Below are 21,956 nucleotides of genomic sequence, written 5' to 3'. Positions count from 1 at the left end.
TGATATCTTTAAATAAATCATCGATTCGCTTTTCATACATTTCATCGTCAATTTTCATTATTTATGTCTGCCACTTGTCAATTGTTTAATACTTTCCTTAACAACTGAACAAAAGGTTGTCACAAAGGTGAGTTATTAACAAAACTTGTGTAATACATTATAATTAGGATAGGAAATGCAACTCACATTTTCGAAAAGAGGAAACATCTTATCCAGCAACGATAGATAGATAGATAGATAGATAGATAGATAGATAGATAGATAGATATGCGCGTATATATATATATATATATATATATATATATATATATATATATATATATATATATATACAAGCGAAGGCCAACTCGTTTTGTACAATTCGACCAATAATGTATATCCCAAGAATATAAAGTGAAAATCTAAAACGAGCTTACAGTATTGTTGTTGTTCTAGGGTTTAACGCCATTTTTCAGCACAATATAGGTTATGCATGGCGGCCAGTATAACTGGTGGAGGAAGAACCCTGGAAAACCAAGGGAAGAACCACAGACCCACGAGAAGCTACTGGCAGGCTTTCCCACATTCCCACGAACTCGAACCCACTCTGACAGAGGTGAGATGGCAGTGATCCGGAACGGTGAGCGCTTTAGACCACTCGGCCACTCGGGGCCCTACAGTATTGTGAATTCAAAATATCACAGTTAATCCTAAACATTCTATTCAAAGTAGGAAATTATAAAGTTATCCAATGAATTCTAATCTTGAATGTTCCGATGTTACAAACAGTTGTGAGATATCTCACTGTTGTAACCCAGAATATTTTTCAATGAATTGACAATAATGCCAAAATTGTATTTAGGTCCAAACAGTCAATGAGTACTTTGTAATTCCAATGAATACTTTGAAGAAATCATCACTCTTAAATTATGTCTAAACACAATTGAACTTAAGGATATGAATAAATACTTGCCCTCCCAGTCCCTTATAAACAGACTATCACCTGACATATGTCACAACAAAATGCACATAAATTGGGTCATTTCCGCATTTAAGTCGTCAACACGTTCGCTTCTAGACACTACCCAACCGATAATCACTAATTCACATATTCAGCATGGCAACAATCAAGTAGACCAAAGACTTTATAAGGGAAAATAGCAGGCACTCAACTCATATCCATGCAAATGTATTTAAAATCAAGGTTTTATGCATGTAGGCACTCCTCCCCTCAAGTTCGGACAAAGATCAAGAACACAATACAATTTAAATATACATGACACCTCTCTTCTTAAAGGAAAAGAAACATGTATTGAATAAAGCTTACATCGACACACACACACACACACACACACACACACATATATATATATATATATATATAGGATACTATAATAATTAAACTTACACATAATAAAAAACATGCACGGAGTAATATAGTTCTTTCTATAAACAGGAAAGTCCATCTCCACTCAAATTATTTTGCCCTTAATATGCCTTATGTCAATGTTGTGTTCCTGCAACATCAAACCCCATCTCAACAATATCTGACTTTTGATGTTCATTTTTGTTAATGAAAGAAAGCCTTGGTGTTGAATGAATACATTAATCGTAGAATGAGCTGAAATAAGACAAGGTACAATACAAAATGTTGCACAGCAGATATCAAAGTCAAACATTCCTTTTCGCTTGTGGAATAATTTCTTTGTTGCTGTTTTAGTTTTCAGGAAAACCCACACTGGATGATCCATACCATTTCTGTCTTTTCGAATCCATTTTCCACCAACAAATGCAGCGAATATGATGAATGAGGTCACACCGGTTTTCAGCGACTGCTCACGAACAACAGCATGGATCGGAAAACAGTTCGCGCATTGATGTATGAATCTTCAAAGAGATTGATGAAGTATATAACGATACATTCTGAATCACTTCGTGTTGAGACGCTCAGCGTCTTACATGAAATTAAAGTTGTGATGCAACTTGCTCTTGTAAATGCAATCCAGAGCATTACCTCTATGATCACAATCTCATCAACGACATCAGAAATTAATATGACATTTTCTACGCTTATTACCGCTGAGGAATAATGCATAATCAAAGTTGCATTAGCGTCATTACACCATTTTTGCAGCTTGTACAATATCCGATCCCAACCGTTTGGTGGTATTCATGCAAATCAGGAATTTGTGTTTTCAGGATACATTGGTTCCACCTGGAATAATGTATGCCCTAACCCCATCACTGTTATGGATTATGCAATCTTGAACAGATTCAACGCTGCCGGTTCTCGCACGTACCACAGATGCGTACCCGTTACTCGAAATTAGGGGAGAGTTTACAAATAAGTACCCATCATATTGCATCAAATTATGTGTTCATGGCGTTTCAAACTATATATCTAGGTAACATCCAAGAGCGTAGTACGGGGTTATTTAATAAACCAGGGGAGACAGACATTTCCTCTGAAACAAAATTTGCCTAACAACACAATCAAACAGTACGTGCATATCAAAATCTGTGGTCATTTATGGACTAACCGTTGACGTTCAACATACCTCTGATATCGCTAAATTTATTTGACAGGATTAATATATTTTAATCAATGCGTGAACTGTTTTCCGATCCATGCTGCTGTTCGTGAGCAGTCGCTGAAAACTAGTGTGACCTCATTCATCATATTCGCTGCATTTGTTGGTGGAAAATGGATTCGAAAAGACAGAAATGGCATGGATCATCCACTGTGGGTTTTCCTGAAAACTAAAACAGCAACAAAGAAGTTATTCCACAAGCGGAAAGGAATGCGAAAAGCACTCGCAACACCAACAAGACATCTATCATGTGTTCATAGATTTCAAAAAGGCCTTTGACAGAGTTAGGAAATATCATGTTCGTGGTAAATACGGTCGTTTTCAATGATGAGACATTTTTTACATCTACAAAACTGTCAAATTATCATACTGATTTCGCTAATCATATTAATAACCTGAAGTATTGCCTATACCTGTGTATACTGTTGAAGTACTGAACATTTGAATTTCTACATCTAGTTGTTTCAGTTACACAATCTTGAGATAAACATTTAACTAATATACTGGCAGCTACTGCAACCACAGCAGGACTCTCGAATCAGTGATAGCCAACATCAATAAGATCTACATCATTCGTTAGGCAATCAAATATTCCAGCGTTCGTAATAAAAATGTCCATATCATACTATTGAAGCATGCGAATTCCTACTTAACTTGATATCCAATTTTTTTATTATAGTATTGACGTTTTGAATTTAAAAGCTATACTGTCATAATATTATGTATTTCAAATAATGACTTCGCTTGGTGAGTTGGCTGCTCAGTTATTACACAATTCTAACACGAAATTTGTATTGTGTGGCAAGGTTAATGGGTTTCATAAACATTCAAATAAAGGAAAATGAAAAAGATTCATACATTACATTTCTGGGCGTCTCCTAAGAAGCAGCGTATTTGCAAATATCGAAACGATTGTGGTATGTGCACAGAGCATGCAGTTTGGAATTACGAATTAAACCAAGTCAAACAAATTTACATGTAGTTCCTCATAATCTGTGTGGCTTTCAAGGCAATTTATTTATAGAAGCGGTATCATCAGCGACAGGGCACCAATACATTTTATTCAAAACAATATTGAGAAATATATAATGTTTAAACTTGGATATACACAGTTCATTGATTCGTTACAGTTTTTGGAATTCGCCACTAGTTAGTAAATCTAGCCGCAGAAAATTGCTAATCGGTCTTGTCTGGCTCGTTAACCAGAAAAGGTGAGTAACATTAACAGCACATCAGCGATTAGAAAAAGTTTGCTGAAACCCATTGCCAACAGATCAAAATATTTTATTCATCATTATCACCTGAAAGTAGTTCTAAAACGATTACGAATTTGCAAAGAAATGCTGGTGAGCATTTGATTGCATTACCATGGGTGTTTATCACGATTTGTATTTGCGCACCATCGTGTTTTTGATTAAAGGTATGTTTGAAATATTTCGTTACACTGCTGTTCAAGTGTTAGATCCAGCGCTCTATTTTATGTCACCAGGAATGGCTTGGATTGCACTTCAATCAAAACAAAACTCGAGTGGGAAATTTTGCGATATGTCGGCATGCACTTGTTTATTGAACAAAGTGGGCCTTGGTGGTGGAATATATCAATGGCAGGTCATATATAAGCACTATGAAACAACCTAAACTTTGAGGAGTAAGACCCTTTGCCCCAATGGATATTTATTTGAAGTTGATCAAGTATCTCTGAAGAAATGAACACACCTTATCGATTATCTATCAAATAGCACTAGATAGTTCGTCAGTACCACAAGAGAGGTTATCATCTTATTAGTTTATAATAATAGATAAATCAGGACGTGAATTTGCTAAATGAACCAAGCCTGATAAAAATCGCATTATCAAAAGCAATTATGTGCTACATGTACGAAATATGAAGCTGCATTTGCAATTAAGAATACGTTCAAGTCAAATCCATCGGCTGCTTGGATATCGCCAACAGGATTATAATGGCCCCATACAGTCAAATAAGGTTCTAGTAATCATATATTGATCATTACGTGTTTGAACTCGAGTTGGGTTTGTGGTATAAAAAAAAATTAAATTCACTGTCATAGATTCTGATGAGGAAGCATCTCCGAAACCACTCAAGCATAGTTTCCAGGGAACCAGTTCAATATTTTGAAACTCAGTTTGTGCATTGATCATTCGCCCAGCTGAGCAATTAAGAATCAACTGTTGTTGAATATAATTTTGAGAAGGAAAACATGGGGTACGTAATTGTGCCGTCAGCTGATAAGCAACCGTGTTATGATGATCTCAATGATTTTGAGAAACTATTGAATTTTCGCTATTGATTCTTTTGCCATAATTGATGTAGCACCATCGATTCACGACCTTGATTCAAGTAAAAATAATATTGTCGTGTAGAACGATGTGATCTTTGAAAACTAAATTAATCCCACAAGAGTAATTTCATAGGTCGACACAAAAACACCGATGTAATCTCTTTAACTCAATGAAACTCACACGTGCACAAAGGTGATCAGAGACAACTGCAGTATCTTCATGATAGTTCTTGATAATGACCTGCATGGCCGTCCAGATATTCAATGGACGTGGTATGCCGCCTATTTTCATGGGATGAACTTCTTGACATCTTTAATGAGGCCACTAAAGACCTATTTAGTTTCCTCGTTATTCAGTTGACAGGTTGACCAAAACACAAATTTTGCGTTGGTTTAGACTCCCACGTATCTCACACAACAGTTACCAGTCGTGATAGTTATATAATATATAATAGTTATATAATTCGGTACTTTCAGCAAGTGATCTCATACAAGATTATGATAAGCGAACCCTAAAGCCGCTGGTGAAATCCACGAGCTGATTAATAATGTTATAGAAGTTTCAAAGATATGTTACGGTCAATACAATCTGTACGAGAAGATATTGCAGTGGAGTTTTACCTAACAATTGCATCACTTATTAAACTAATAAAATAAATTGCGGAACGTGCAATAGTGGAACTACTGGCAACGTTAACGGGACAGGAGAAGAACCTGGCCCAATCCGTGAAATGGCTAAACGTACCAAGGATATTAAACAAGCCACATCATTATCTGCAGTTTCAACTAACATTTGCTACAGGAAATTGCGATAATGAAAAAGACGTCGGAGAAATAAGAAAGATCAAAGAAGAGCAAACCATCAAATAATTACTTCAATGCTTCCACTACTGACACCGCCATCTTGTATGGTTCCGACCCGGAACTCCAGGAACTTCCCAAAATAAGGGAAAAACTATCAAAACATGGAAAACGCATTGATGGATTGTATGACCCTAACTACATCACTGGTCGATCGGAAAAACTTGTGCGAACTGTTCAAGCGAGCAACAACGCAATGTATGTCAATAATGAGTCGACATCGATTTTTCAGTGATTGCTCACCAAAAAACATCATAGACGGAAAATATTTAACACATTGATGTATGAAATGATTAAATATATCGATGATGTATAACATGTATAATGTACGATTCTGAGTTCTGGATCACTATGTGTTGAGACGCTACTCGCCTTACGTGAAGTTAATGTTGCGATGCAAAGTGTTGTCGATAAATAAAGTCCAGAGCAATACCTCGATGACCACAATCGCATCAAGGAAACCAAATTTTAAATACGGCCTTTTCTACACCAGTTACCGCTGGGAATTTATAGACATTTAAAATTTCATTAGCGGCATTGCAAGTTCCTTACAGTTGTTCATTACACGCCTAGGTTTTTGCAATATTAGGCCTTCTTGGAACTAGAGGGACAACTTAAACAAAACAAGAATAGCGATTACCGTGCCGATCCCATCTCTCGCACTTTATGTACATGGTTTTGTGCATGTTAAATTTATATGGTCCCAATAAGGCAATTCCTATACCTTTGTTGTTAACGTTTAGATTCGACACTTAATATGTTTACCTTAAATCGTACTGTTCGTCGTATTTACTTTGCTCTTCACATGTGACAGTTTGATAATTTACATTCATTTCTCCACAAAGTTTGAATTCTATTTGAGGAGGGCAAGTGGTTTGTTTATTCATTAAGGTTTATATGCTACGTCTCAAAGGTATGTGTGTAATCTATTATGGACCCAGGGTGTGAGATCAGATTAGTCAGAAGTCATATAATTTGTAACGGAAACACATGTGCGCAATTTTATTTTCGTGAAATTCATTTTTTTAAACAAATGAAAGAAATTCTGAATAATACCTTGGCTTAAGGATAATTAATTTCATTTTCCCTTAAATGTTTATACCCTTATGTTTATGTCTGTCTTTAAGCAAAAGTGTTAAATATATTTATATATTTACGAATCTGGAAATTACGCGATATAAAAATCCATTGTTATTCCCGAAATATGCATATGATTGTACAGATTGTGTATGATGATAGAGAATGCTAATCACACTTTACTCGTGAATCGGAAAAAATCAACTAAAAAAAAACAAATATTAGAATGTCACTTAGTAACCAAATTCAGGCATTGCAAAAGACATGAAAACATAACTGTGTTTTAAAGTACGCCAATTACGTCTTTTTAATAGGTACAACAGTAATGAGCATGAGTCATACACAGGTTTCTGCAAATCTGGTTAAATTGTATTTGTGTTGTTTTGCTGGACAATGATTACCCGTTTCCGTGCCCATCAATCACGCCACCGTTTTAGGACTCATCTTCTTCATTCTTTATATCATGGTTATGGAGACAATCCATGGCACAAAAACAATGATTCGGTTATTATTACTGTACCTTTCAAATGTTTTACAGTTTTGGAAAAAACTAGAAAACAAAAGCTGAATACAAACCATTTTTTAAATATTGTAATAGTTTATCTCAATATTATGTCGTTCGTTTCCGATTTGGAAGTCAGCATTTATGCATATTTAAAGACTTTGTTCTAACGGATCCGAGTATTTCCATACATGTTCATTAGAAGCTGAGACTGGCAATTGTGAAGCTTTTTATTTTGGAAGTTTATATCGTTTATACAGTTTAGAGTACTGGTCGAGCAAAGATCAGTTTAAAGTTTAATTTTTCTAGCATAGCTTGGTCAAATTCGTTGAAAGAGCAATGTGACAAAAGAAGTGCGCCGATAAAAGTATCCTAATGTTATATTCCACATTATTCCACCGAGTTGAGTACAGTAAATGTTCTGTAAACCAACTATTTACATACAAAATCTTTTAGAATTTACACGGCAATTACATATACGCGATAGCTGTAATCTGACGACCCGGTCTCAAGAAACAGAACAAAAGTTAGCAAACTATGTATTTACTAAACCTCTGAGCAGTAAAATAATTAGAATTACTATAATGTTAGACACGTGCAATCCACAGCTATAAAATGTTTCATGTTAGTAAGTCATATGGAATACAAAAGACTTGATAAAAAAAAAACCAGAATCATTACCATTATGCCCTACTATATTCACTACGCCTGAACTGATGCTGCTTACTGAAGAAACGGTTTTACCTCAGCACAGATGGGAAGTTTTCAATACGTTTAAAGACTCATTTTGTTTTATTTAAATGTGTTAATAAAACAACACGTGTCCGCTATGACGATGAATGTTCCGTTGCAGTTACGGTCACTTTCCTGAGAAGTGTTTTTTTTGTTCTTCAGTATTTCCTATGAAATATTTTGTATAAAAACGTAATAGCGACATGGAGCTTTTCCTTTCTCGGCGAAAATGTTGAGCATTAGATGAATAGTGGAAATCAGCGAGAAGTTAGTAGGTTTGCTTGAGTTACAAGTTTAAATCAAATTCCTATTACTATCCCTATGCAAAACCAAATGCTAGCAAGGTCCTTGTCATTGCACAATTAGCACTGGTAGAATTATAGAACATTCATGGTTTAGCTTGCCTTGCAGTCTTAACTAATATCAACTCAAGCAGCTTGGCGCCGACCGCATATCATCCTCCAAATTTACAATTCACATCAAGCAAACCATTTACATGGTCATATTGACAACGGATCGACGACAGGTGTCCTCACTTGCCAAAGATCCTAATTTTCTAATGTATTGTTTTTAAATAAAAGTAATTCTTTAGTCGTGTGCTTCAGTTTATTGTAATAGATTTCCGGAGATTTAAGTACATAAAAAGTTACAATTTACTACTTCATTTTTTATTTCTTGCTATAATAAATTGTACGTACATCTAAACATCTAAATACACACACACACACTCACAAACACACACACACACACACACACATATATATATATATATATATATATATATATATAGAGAGAGAGAGAGAGAGAGAGAGAGAGATAGATAGATAGATAGATAGATATGTGTGTGTGTGTGTGTACTGCTGTTTTAACACAAAGCTATGTGTCTTATTTCATGATAATGTTGAAACTGTTAAACGATAGAATATTGATTACTCTTTAGATATATTTGTTTAATGTTGATTGTGTGTGTCAATGAAGCAAGAATCTAAATATTGCTTAAATTCTTTAAATAGTTTTGTATTTGTATATAGGACGGAAAGTGATTCAAAAATATAGATTTTAGTAGAATTTCAATTAATTTCCTTTCAAATAATCCTTGTATTAATCAGTGTGATATAGAATAAGCAATCAAACGACACCATTAAATATACAGGGACAAAATAATAGGAATTCACACGGACTATTGTAATTATTGATATAAAATGCAGTCATTGAATATAACACAAAAGAGAATGTATAATATAGACTGACCCCTGTCTCTGTTATATCTTTTTTCCTAATTGTCACAATTGAAAGTTGCCGTTTATCTCTTCATACAAATGTATTATGTCCGAGGTAGCATGTACAAGCAGTTAAATAACTTGTCATGCTTCTGAACTATCTTTATATTTCCAAGACAAGGATATTGTCATAGAAAAGTAATTAATTGCTGCTTTCCAATGACAAAACCGAAATAGTTTACAATCAATGTATATTGTACTAGTCTGAATCCACGTATATGCTAATGTTATTTATTTTCCTGTGATAATTGTTGCGATCATCAATTAAATAAATCAAAATTTATTCCCCGGTTTATAGCTTTATTATACTGAATCGACAAACGTTCTTTATATCTGCCAACACTATTGCATTTTGTTCAAAACATGGCATGCAATCTACCTACAGATTTGGCATTAGAGTTTTCGTATCTTAACGTCAACATATATTAATTCTGTTCTATATTACATCAAATAATCTACCCATTAATATCAATAAAAGAAACAGGAGAAGAACTCGGTCCTTTTTGTGAAATAGTTAATCGTACTATAGATATTAACATGCCAAAATAACAACTGCAGAGACTTTTGGACATAATGCGATAGTAAAAGAAACGTCAGAGAAATAGGAAAGATGACAGAAACGCAAACAATCAAAGAATTACTCCAATATTTTCTACTGCAACTACCCTCATAATAGTCAATGATGCAAAAACAAAGCAAGATTTCAACGAATACTGTTGCCAGTGGATCTTTTAAAATACTAGTCTTGCAGTTATTTGTATACAAAATCGGTTTCAAAAAAATTAGCGAGCGAAGAAACAGTACATGGTATGCAACGGTATGATACAATTGAGTATACTAGGTTTAGAGATGTTCCTGGTGAGCTGATTGAATTTCAAGTTCAAATACTTAATTCCCAAGGACAATAAGGCGATGATTAAACCAATCCACCGAAAAAATAGGAAAACTAATGCAGTCTATATGACTGTACCAACTTCATGAATCGATTGGAAACATGTGCGCGATTTGTCCGAGAGGGCAACAACGCAACATATATCATTAATGAGGTCACATTGATTAATGAGGTCACATTGATTTTCAGCGATTGCTAACCAACAACAGCATGGATCGGACAACATTTCGCGCATTGATGTATTAACAATCAAAGAGATTTGTGAAGCAAAGTATGCTAATGATGATGCGTTCTGAACCATTTAGTGCTGAGACGCTCAGCATCTTACGTGAAATCAAAGTTGCGATGCAACGTGCTCTTGTAAATTCGATCCAAAGCATGACATCAATGATCACAATCTCATCAACGACATCAGAAATTAATATGACATTTTCTCCAATTATTAACGCTAGGAAGTCACGCAGACAGAAAGTTGTATTAGCGTCATTGCAACTTTATTACAGCTGGCCCAATATCCGATCATAACCGTTTGGTGTTATTCACGCAAAGAACTGATTTGTCTTTTCAGCAGACACTGTTTACACCTGGAATAACATTGAACTTCACGCTGCTGGTTACATCATGAACGTAAATGAAGAAATCCTACTATTGACCGATATAGTCCATAAAAATTGTATACGTCAATATGAGCCCCCAATCAATCCAGAATCTCAATCGAATCTACACCATATGTATTGACATGAGACCGTCATCAATAAGAGTGCTTTAATATCAAGTAGAGAAATTGGGATTGCAGGAGGCAGTTGAATCGATTCGAGATCGCCTATGACGAACAGTGACTCGAAAAACACCGATTTCACTACCATCAACAGAAATATTGCCAGCAGCGGCTCGTAACATTGTTCACGAAACAGCTCAACAAGATATTGTTAATATGGTCATGGGAAGTGGAACTATCTTAAAAATGTATTAGACGAAATGAATGATGCATAGTTTCACCATGGATTAATATATATATATATATATATATATATATATATATATATATATATATATATATATATATATATATATATATATATATATATATATATATGTATGTATGTATATATAACACACACATACATACATCATATCCCACATTTGACATGGACGCGATGCTGTTGATGGATAGTAGCAATGGTGATTTTCATCAGTATTCGTACACGACTAGCGTCCCTGAACAACAAAAATTAAAATTACAAGTGCAAGCTATGTCCATGATTTTCTTCAATGTGAGGCCTTCTCCGCAATTTAGGAGAAAACCATTCACCGAACACCGAGGTGGATTTTTCATCAATGGTATCATTGTGTTTTTCAACAACGCATTTATATTGCCAAGACGATAGATATAATGATGATTAGTCCAACACTGATGTTTATCAAAGATAAATGTAATATCGCACATCATAAACCATATTCGTTTGGAAACTTCAGACATGCAGCAAGAGATGCGCACACGCTTGCTGTAATTAGCATCAACCGAAATTTTGACTATGGATTTTAACAGCATTAATTTGGACATCAACGATACTCATTAAAGACTTTGTGTGGATTTCCCATCCGTCACATACTTGGTTTTGTTGAGATATTCGCAAGATTTGGTTTGAAGCTAAGCACACCGTCACCTTATTTCATAAGAACAACTATCATGGTACAATTTGTCGTATATGTGGTGCTGATGATATAGTTGTCTTGCAACATTTAACACTGCGGAAGCCTGTCCTAACCTCAACGCTGTAATGGCTTAAAGAGTCTGGAACAGATTTAACACTGTCGTTTCTCGCACGTACCACAGATGCATACCCAGTACGTGATATTGTGGGACAGTTTACAAATAAGCACCCAGAATGGCCTCAAAACTCGTGTTCATGGCGTTTCAGGCTATAGATCTAAATAACATCCAAGAGCGTAGTACGATGATATTTAATAAACTAGGGTTGTCTGACTTTTGTTTGCAGTTAAATCGTCGTTAGAAATCATCAGAATATTTTTTTTCTTTACTACAAAGACAATCATACTGTACTTGCATATCAACATTTGTGGTCATATATGGACAAACCATTGACGTTGAACCTGATCTATCTACATTTGCACTTGTTTCATCTGCTATATATCGATTACCTTTTATTGTGACTTGATTCATTTTATTGAGTAATATGTCTCTTGAATAGTTGAACTATGTAGATAAAAAGGATATAGGATCATCCTGATATTCAGTGCTCAAGGAACATGTGTCCAAGTATTAGTTTCTGGGACAAGTTTCAATATATACCCGTACCTGTCACCATTTTATTATACACAGTACAATTTCCCACGTTCTGACAAACTTTCATACTTAAGACCATATCTAATACCAAAATGAACCAAATGTAAGGCAATGTTGTGTTCGGGGTAAATCGAGTCATTTTCAAGACAGATACAATTTCTTAATTTTGACATCTACAGAACCGTCAAATAATAATGTTGTTTTCGCTAATCGTTTTAACATCCTGACCTATTTATCCTGTTTATAGTTGTATATGCTGTGCAAATACTGATTATGTGAATTTCTACATCTAGTCGTTGCATTTATTTTGCATTGGAACAAGACAAGTATATGCGCCGTCGTATTCAATTCTACTGTTGAACCCGAATTCGAAACCATATCCAGTCTGACTCCATATTTTAAGCAAATTGTTTTCGTCGGCAAATATAAAGCTATCGTCTGCCATAAACTTTGAACGGAAGCTAATGGTATATTGGCATATAACTCAGACACTTGCTACAACAAATGTGTTTGAAGGCATGCGAATTCAAAGGTATAGGTCTGGTATTATTATGGCTATCTCACCTTGTTTTCTGTTCAGTTCGTGACAGCATTTCTGCTCATGTTTTCCATAAAACTGAAGGAAAATATTCGGTACGACTACGTACATAGGCTTTTATCAATCGGTCTTATAGTTGGAACATCACATAAGGAAGCGCACAGCTTTACAATATTGCCAATATAACGAAACTGTCGATTAGCTTGAAAGTAAACTAGTGCATGATTATTCACTCACAATTTATTAAACTTGTTCAGGAATATAATAATTATCAGGCAGCTTTGCCAGTCTTTCGTGTAAGTTAACAAAGTTAGAAGCCATATGTAACAGTGAGACTTCGCTTAGAAGAATCTTCTTATGCCGCTACGATAGAGACCTTTGGGTCAACCATACTTTTTTGCATTGAGTAGTTAATATCTCGCATACATAGAAAACACATTCACAAGCTAGATATCGCACTTAATATTTTGGCAGCTACTGCAATAATAGTAGGACTCTCGAATCAGTGATATTCAACGTCAATAAGATCTACGTCATCCGTTAGGCAATTGCATATTAGAGTGTTCTAAATAAGAATGTGCATATCACAATCTTGAAGCATGCGAATTTTAAGTTAACTTGATATCCAATTTTTTACCATATTATTTCCAATTTGAATTTCAATGATGTACTGCCAAAATTTAAGTATGTTAAACAATGACATCGTTTGTTGAGTTGGTTACTCAGTTATTACACAAGTGGCTATAGTAGTCAGATGGCTTGTAAATTTAGCACTATTCTGACTAGACGTTTTCATTTTGTGGTAATGTTAATGGGGTTTAGAACTTTCTAAATAAAGAAAACGAATAAGATTCATAATTTTCAATCTAAGATTGCGGTATATTTCTTTCAGGAAACTGGACCAAACGTCAAATACACAAACAGATACCTGGCTGACAGTTTCTTGATATTTTCTTTTCCATCATTATAATTTGGGCTAAGAATCTTTAAGTTGTGCCACAATGCTAACGTTGAGGCAATGAACGAAGCTGGAGTTTGATTATCGAGTGACTCAACTGTGCTGCATAATTGTCTCCAGATTTTACGTAAGATTTGCAACACAATTATCATTAACGTGTTACAATAAAGACAAAAAGACATTGACGACGATTTGTATTCTTGACATGATCCAAACTTAAAGATCTTATACGTTGGACTTATGCTATCTATCCCGATTATTTTAAGACAGAATTGTCAAGAAATACTTTTACAATGCGATTTCTTAATCAGCAGAGTCTTTATCTTTCTTAACTTTGTTTATAGTCAAAAAAGGCGTGTGCCACACCTTTATTGATATTGTTTGGAGTTGACATTTACTCAGAATGTCTAAATTGTTTCCACTCGTCACGTTTACTTTGTTTTTTTTTATCACAATTGTATGGTGATAAGTTACACTTATGTCTCTAACTAATTGAAAGTATATTAGAAGACCGTAGATATCCGTTTTCAAGTTTAATCTCAGTTAAATGGATCGTTAGTCCAATCATATAAAATGTAATTGCTATGGATAAACTTCACATCATTGATGAGTGAATTTATATTTTGAGACATTTTTTGCTCAATATATTCATGTCTATATTTTCGTTTCCTAGCAATTGTATCCAAATATAAGACATACATCTATGATCAGATCAATATATAAAAGCACACTCAAACATGCCTCAAAAGTATGTAATGAATTTTCCGTCAGACATAATGTTTGGATTTTACCAAATATAAATTTATTTGTAAAACATTGAAAGCAACATTTCAATGCTACTAAAATTATTTTACTTTACCAAATAATTCGCAGAATCATGCACATATTTATACTTCAGATAAATAGAAAATTACTATAAACTGGTATCGAAAGTTAAACAAATTGTGTATGATATATTAATTAACTGATTTGACAGAAGGTATATCCTATGAAGATTTTACACCTAAAGGCAATCTAACAATTGTCTTAATTGATTGCGATGGAATTGTCAAAGTTGTTTGAGTCACGATGCCCTCTTTATTCTTATAGTATTGATAGATTAGTTTAATTTTAAATATGCACTATAAATATGTTACGATTTTACATTTCAGAATGTTACCTTGAGTAGTGTGTAACAGAGGTGTTGGACCACGATTAATGAGCATGGTCAAAACATCTGTGCACAATGACTTTGAAATATGGGTAATAAGTGAAAATGTCAGTATGCAATCGTACAAGAGGACTAATTAATGGGGAACAAAGCTGTTGACCTCGATCAGTAACGAACAGAACCTCTATAAACTCACTACTCGATTAGCTCTCTTTGAGAGTACAATGTAAGAGCTACTAGAATTATACATCATGATAGACCCAACCACTTTCAATGTGTACGGAGCACCTGACAGATCGATATTAGTCTTGCATAACATATGTCTATTGTGTGTAGCCATTAGTTGGTTCGTGTTTGGAGATATATTCCGTCAATAAAACAGCCTAATCTACATATTCATCTTAATGAGAAATATACTATGTTATTGGTTTAATCAATTACCACACAAGAAATGCCGTGCCAAAATCTCAGAGAGATATTCTACCTTTTGTTTTCTTACAACACTTAGCATACTTGATCTAGCAATATAAAATCAACTAATAATGTTTGGCTAGTAAACGAGCATGAAAATTAGAGAGATCTAAGTTTATAATTTCATAACTATTATTTTTTAACATAAGACGGGACCATGCATGAATACGTATAAAAGAAGTTATGGGATAGTAATTATCTCTTTAAGTGTAATCAATGGACGAGAGAAATAAAGTATCTTCATATCAATTAAAACATTACATGTTCGAGTACAACTAGCGAGGAGAAAATAATTTAGTTATTATTTGAGGAGACTTCGAAGTTCGTGTTGGCTATATATGAAGAGATGAAACACAATTAATGATTTAAGGATAATATCGATTACGGGTACGGTAGTTCTTGGTTGCAATATCCTCTGGGACTTCTGCTATGTCGTTTGGCATATATGTAATTCATAAGGAATCCAGATAGCATCTTGAGAGAAAAGAACTTAAAAGTAACAGCTTGCAACTGGTCGCGTGCCAATACTCTCGAAGGTACCATTTCACAGGAATGATCATGATATGTAATAGCGAACAATTCACAGATGCATTCATTTTTTTGAGTAAACCTATGGAAATATATAAGCGTGGCATTATTTTACCAGATGACTGAAGCGTGTGTAATGTTCCAGAAGGTATTTTATCCTTAATCCTTTTAAATTCATTATACAGATTTTTTGAGAGTCGCCAAAATTATTAAATACCTTTCCAAACATATACAGAACATACCGAACAATATAACTATTTAATTAATTAATTAACTTGGAATTATCTTAGAAAAGCAGCAGTGTCAGTCGGATAAATATTTTGAGAAAAACAATCATGAAAAAGTACTATTCAAGATTGTCCACGACATATAAAATGGAGGCGCTAACCTTGAGTACAGGTGAATGTATCCATGAAGAAGACAACGACGGCATTGAAATATAAAGACCTGAATTGATACATGAATTAGACATTTTTGGTAGTGATATAACGATGGGAACCACATTCACCAATCTTCACTGTATGTATGAAATGTAGTAAGTTTAATATTGACCTAAAAAATAAACCACGTAATGCAGAAGAAGAGATACACCAGCTGTTACTGGAATACGAACGGCTGCGATTGAAAAAAGTTCAATTTCAACACTAAACTTTGCCTATATAAAAGTTTAATGATATTGGCATGTAATAACTGCAAACGGGTATGCCATGGAAAACGTGACATCGGCGCCAAAACATGTAATCAGCTTTGCCTTCCTTATGGATCGAGTTGCAAGTATTTTCGAGCTCGCCAGCGATGATTTCCTGAGTCTATGATAGTAAAAATACCCGACGATGTTGAGGTAACATCTGATGCTTTTCAGGAAATAGACACAGAAGTAAATGAAGTAATAACCAGAATCAAAGCGATTGCAGTATCTGATTTTAGCAGAGTAAGAAAAAATGAAAACAATTTATTAACGGACTTTGCAATTAGACAACGTTTTCCTTTGTATTTAATCCTGCCGACTGTTATTCAACCAAGATAAATCGCGCAACATCGTGGAATATGAATACAAATCCACCTGCATAAAGCCGACATACGTACGTTATTAGAACCTATAGTTATGAGGGATAATCCACAGCCGATTGTAACGGTACAACTACATAACTAATTTCGTTTAAGCGTAATATGCGATAACCAAGAAGTGCAGAAAAAGTTGACATACTTGATTTATTAGGCATTTTAGGATGAACGAAACCGTTATCGTATTGCTACTTCCTATGAACAAAATCGTCGTCGTATTGAATCTGCTGTTACTACTGATGTTCGTCAACAAGAACATCATCGGTATAACACGCACACCATTGCTAATGAGACCGATAACAAAGCACAATAGTTACATGTACCTGAATTTACGTTTCACAAACGCAGTGGTTTACTAGCCAATCACGTTGGAATTAATCAATACGTATATAAACTGGCGAAGACGCTTGACAACTGTTAAACAATATGATTCAAGGAATTATGTCAGCTATACGGCGTCCTTGTACCTCATGAGTTAAAGCGGATATGGTTCTTCAAAACGCATTTAATTATGCTGCTTAATCAATGTAAGGGTGGATTTAAATTAACAACTCTTGATTAATAGCGGCACTCTTACACGTTTTAATCGCAGATACCAAGAATATCAATAAAGAAATCTACAAACTGATTAAAAACAATCTCAAGACTGTGGAAAAATTCACTACGAATAGATCCGAATGGACTCTTGACATATGTGCGTACATTAAATTGCAAATTGCCTTATACCAACCATTTCAAGTATCAAGTTATATACTAATTCCTTATTACGGTCCGCCAAAGTTAGTGATAAATGTTAAACAAATTGACGACAACAGTGTTTTGAATCGGCTATTTTATCCGCGTTAAATCCTGCTAGTAACTACAAAGACTAGTCGCATACATATCGACAATACTTGTTTAAACTCAGTTTAGGTGATAAAGATACTTGGAACATGTGCAATAGTGAAAATAATGACAACGCAAATGGGATTGAAGAAGAACCTAGTATAATTCGCAAGATAGCTACACGTACCAAGCATATTAAACAACCCATAAGAACAACTGCAGAGACTTTTGGAAATTTGCCACAGGAGATTGCGATAATAAAAAAGACGTCAGAGAAATAAGAAAGAATCGCCGAAGAGTAATGCTTTCACTGCCGACACCATAAACATACTAGTCAATGATGCAAATGCCAAAGCTACATTTTAATTAGAACAGTCGCCAGTGAATTTCTTTGAAATCCCATTCGAGCAGGTATTTCAATACACAAAGGCAAAAAACATTTAGTGACGGAAGAACGAAAACATGGAATAAAACACTTTAATTCAAGTGGGTATGCATGGAACTTACAAAATTGCAGCTACACATGAAAATCAATATTCGCAGGTATACGTGGCACACGCATTTACCAACAAAGACAACAAAATTTATATTATCCAAAACAACATGCATGCGAAGTAGATCAAATGTTTTAAATAACACAAGCATATAAGAATACAAGAAACATGTAGAGAAACAAACATCTGCACTCCACCAAAAATAACTAAACATACATATATGGCCACAAACAAATGCACACACACACGGAAGAAAGCATCAAAGCTCTTTAATGAACATGTGTTACCAATGAAACAAGCAGCTAAATGAACAAAAAAGATCGAGGCTATGAAAATAAGAACCTAAACCACTTCCAATGATAAGGGAAAACATAGAGAATGCCTTGATGGAATATGTGACTTTGCCGACCTTATTGATCGAACGATCAACAACGTCACGTATGGCATCAATGAGGCCACATCGATTGCTTATCCACATCATGGATGCAAAACATTGATGTATGAAATCATTAATGACTTATTTATGTATATAACGATAATGATGATGAGCACTTAATCACTTTGTCTCCGCGTCTTCCATGAAATTAATGTTGCGGTGCGAAGTATTGTTATAATTACAATCCAGAGCATTAACTCGATGACCACAATCTCATCAACGAAACCAGAATCAAATCAACCAGTTTGCGCTGAGAAATCAGGCACAATGTTTTTAAAGGATATCAATACAAAAGTTATTGTATTGCAAAGCAAGCTGACCTCAGGTGCTGACTACTGGATTCTTTTAAGAGTGCCGATTTATTTTTTAGCTTTGAATATACAAAGACGGCCGAGATATGGAAGCTAACTTTGGTTCCTTTTCAACAGTATTCACAAAAAGTTTTACAGTTAAGTGAAACAATGGAACAGTTTTTAAAGTTGCACAATATAGTGCTTCGTGCGTGAATATCGATGATCCAACATCATCCAGAAGATTTGGAGAAAATAAAATCACGTGAGGAATTCGTGAAGGCCAGAAGAGAAACAGATAATTTCGCCGACAATATGATCATTAACATGGATGAAACTCTAATGTACTTTGATCGCATTCCTGGATGGACTGACGATAAGATGGGCATCAAAAGTGTGAGAATTAGCAAGACTAGTGCAGAATTGAAAAAATCTTCCTTTTGTTCTTGCAGATTCCACTTCAGGTGATGTGTTGCCTCTAACAATTTTTCACGGTATGAGTAAGTTAAAAAAGGATTAATGTATCAAAATAATAGACCGTACGTGTGCAGGAGAAGGGTTGTGTTGATGAGATGCTGCTGCAGCGGATCAAAGAGTTTTATTTCAAGTACATTTTTATATTTAAAAAATAAAATTTCAGTTGGAGTGCAATTTCCGACATGTAATTTTCGAATGATTTAAAGGGTGTCCCACAACTTACGACTCAAAAAACGATGTGTCCTAGAACATGCAGTGCACAAAAAAATTACTTTTAAAATTAATTTATGGTGCCCCAACAAATAATTGTCCCAACATATCCGGTAAATACGGTAGTTTTCAAATTTGACCAAAGTAGATTAGATACAAATAAACATATAAACTTAGCATAAAACATGGTTATTAAATGATGGGACCTCTTCGGTGGCCCAGTGGTTAGGGCATCCGCCTTGGATGCGTGAGGTCAAGGGTTCAATTTCATAATAAGGGTTTTCAGAAGGTGTACAAATTGGACAGTGTAATTGCATAATAAGGGTTTTCAGAAGGTGTACAAATTGGACAGTGCAATTGCATAATAAGGGTTTCAGAAGGTCTACAAATTGGACAGTGCAATTGCATAATAAGGGTTTTCAGAAGGTGTACATATTGGACAGTGCAATTACATAATAAGGGTTTTCAGAAGGTGTACAAATTGGACAGTGCAATTTCATAATAAGGGTTTTCAGAAGGTGTAGAAATTCGACAGTTCAATTTCATAATAAGGGTTTTCAGAAGGTGTACAAATTGGACAGTTCAGTTTCATAATAAGGGTTAACTTTTCAGAAGGTGTACAAATTAGACCGTGCAATTGCATAATAAGGGTTTTCAGAAGGTGTACAAATTGGACAGTTCAGTTTCATAATAAGGGTTAACTTTTCAGAAGGTGTACAATTTGCACAGTGCAATTGCATAATAAGGGTTTTCAGAAGGTGTTCAAATTGGACAGTTCAATTTCATAATAAGGGTTTTCAGAAGGTGTAGAAATTGGACAGTTCAATTTCATAATAAGGGTTTTCAGAAGGTATACAAATTGGACAGTGCAATTGCATAACAAGGGTTTTCAGAAGGTGTACAAATTGGACAGTTCTGTTTCATAATAAGGGTTAACTTTTCAGAAGGTGTAGAAATAAGGACAGTGCAATTGAATAATAAGGGTTTTCAGAAGGTGTACAAATTTTGACAGTGCAATTGCATAATAAGGGTTTTCAGAAGGTGTACAAATTGGACAGTGCAATTTCATAATAAGGGTTTTCAGAAGGTGTACAAATTGGACAGGTCAGTTTCATAATAAGGGTTTTCAGCTATATACAGATACACCATTACTAAAAATGTAAAATTCTTTAAATAAAACAAACAAAAATTTGACTAAACTTCATAGAAGACACTTCAACCTGAAGGGCTTTAAATTTATGCAAATGGGCCAATCTGCAATCATATATAACATTGGAAGAAGCTTCAACAAAAAGTGTATTGCAGATCCAGATCTTAGATCAGCCGGTTTTGCATTTGGTTCTTAGGCAGTTGTTACACACTTGAGAAGTTTCAAGCCGACTTAGGAGTCTTTGTTATAATTAATGCCTACCTATTATCAATTATAGCTGCCATTAATAGAAGAAAAAGTTATTCACAAAAACATTAGAAAAGTATTTAACAAAACTTGACACAGTATTTAAGTAATAATGAATTTAAAAGTATACATTAATAATCCTGATTTTACATCAAATAAGGATGCAGTAATACAAATATTTAAACAAATTCTTTAGAAAGCACATAATTAAATTTTTGCATAAAGGGTTTTATATACATTTGGTAGAATGCTGGCACAAATGGCTTTCAAATTTGATAGACTTATGGCCTTGAGGGATTTCAAATTTGGTTGAATTCTGGCATTAAGGGCTTTTAAATTTTGTACAATTATGGCTCTGAGGGCTTTCAAATTTGGTTGAATTATGGCATTATCGGCTCTCAAATTTGGTCAAATACTGGCATAAAAAACTTTCAAATTTGTACAGATTAATCCAATCTACCATCATACATAACCACTACTTTTAAAATATAAAAGAATTTTCACCATATATTTATCCCCAAAATATGCTCAACAGAATTAAATTAATGTCAGAGAAAGTAACCTGGAATAGCAACCACATCAAATCAAAATTAAGT

This window comes from Sinohyriopsis cumingii, chromosome 14 (genome assembly GCF_028554795.1).
Source record: "Sinohyriopsis cumingii isolate HCF-2022 chromosome 14, ASM2855479v2, whole genome shotgun sequence".
Taxonomy (NCBI): domain Eukaryota; kingdom Metazoa; phylum Mollusca; class Bivalvia; order Unionida; family Unionidae; genus Sinohyriopsis; species Sinohyriopsis cumingii.
This window is presented reverse-complemented; position numbering follows the sequence as displayed.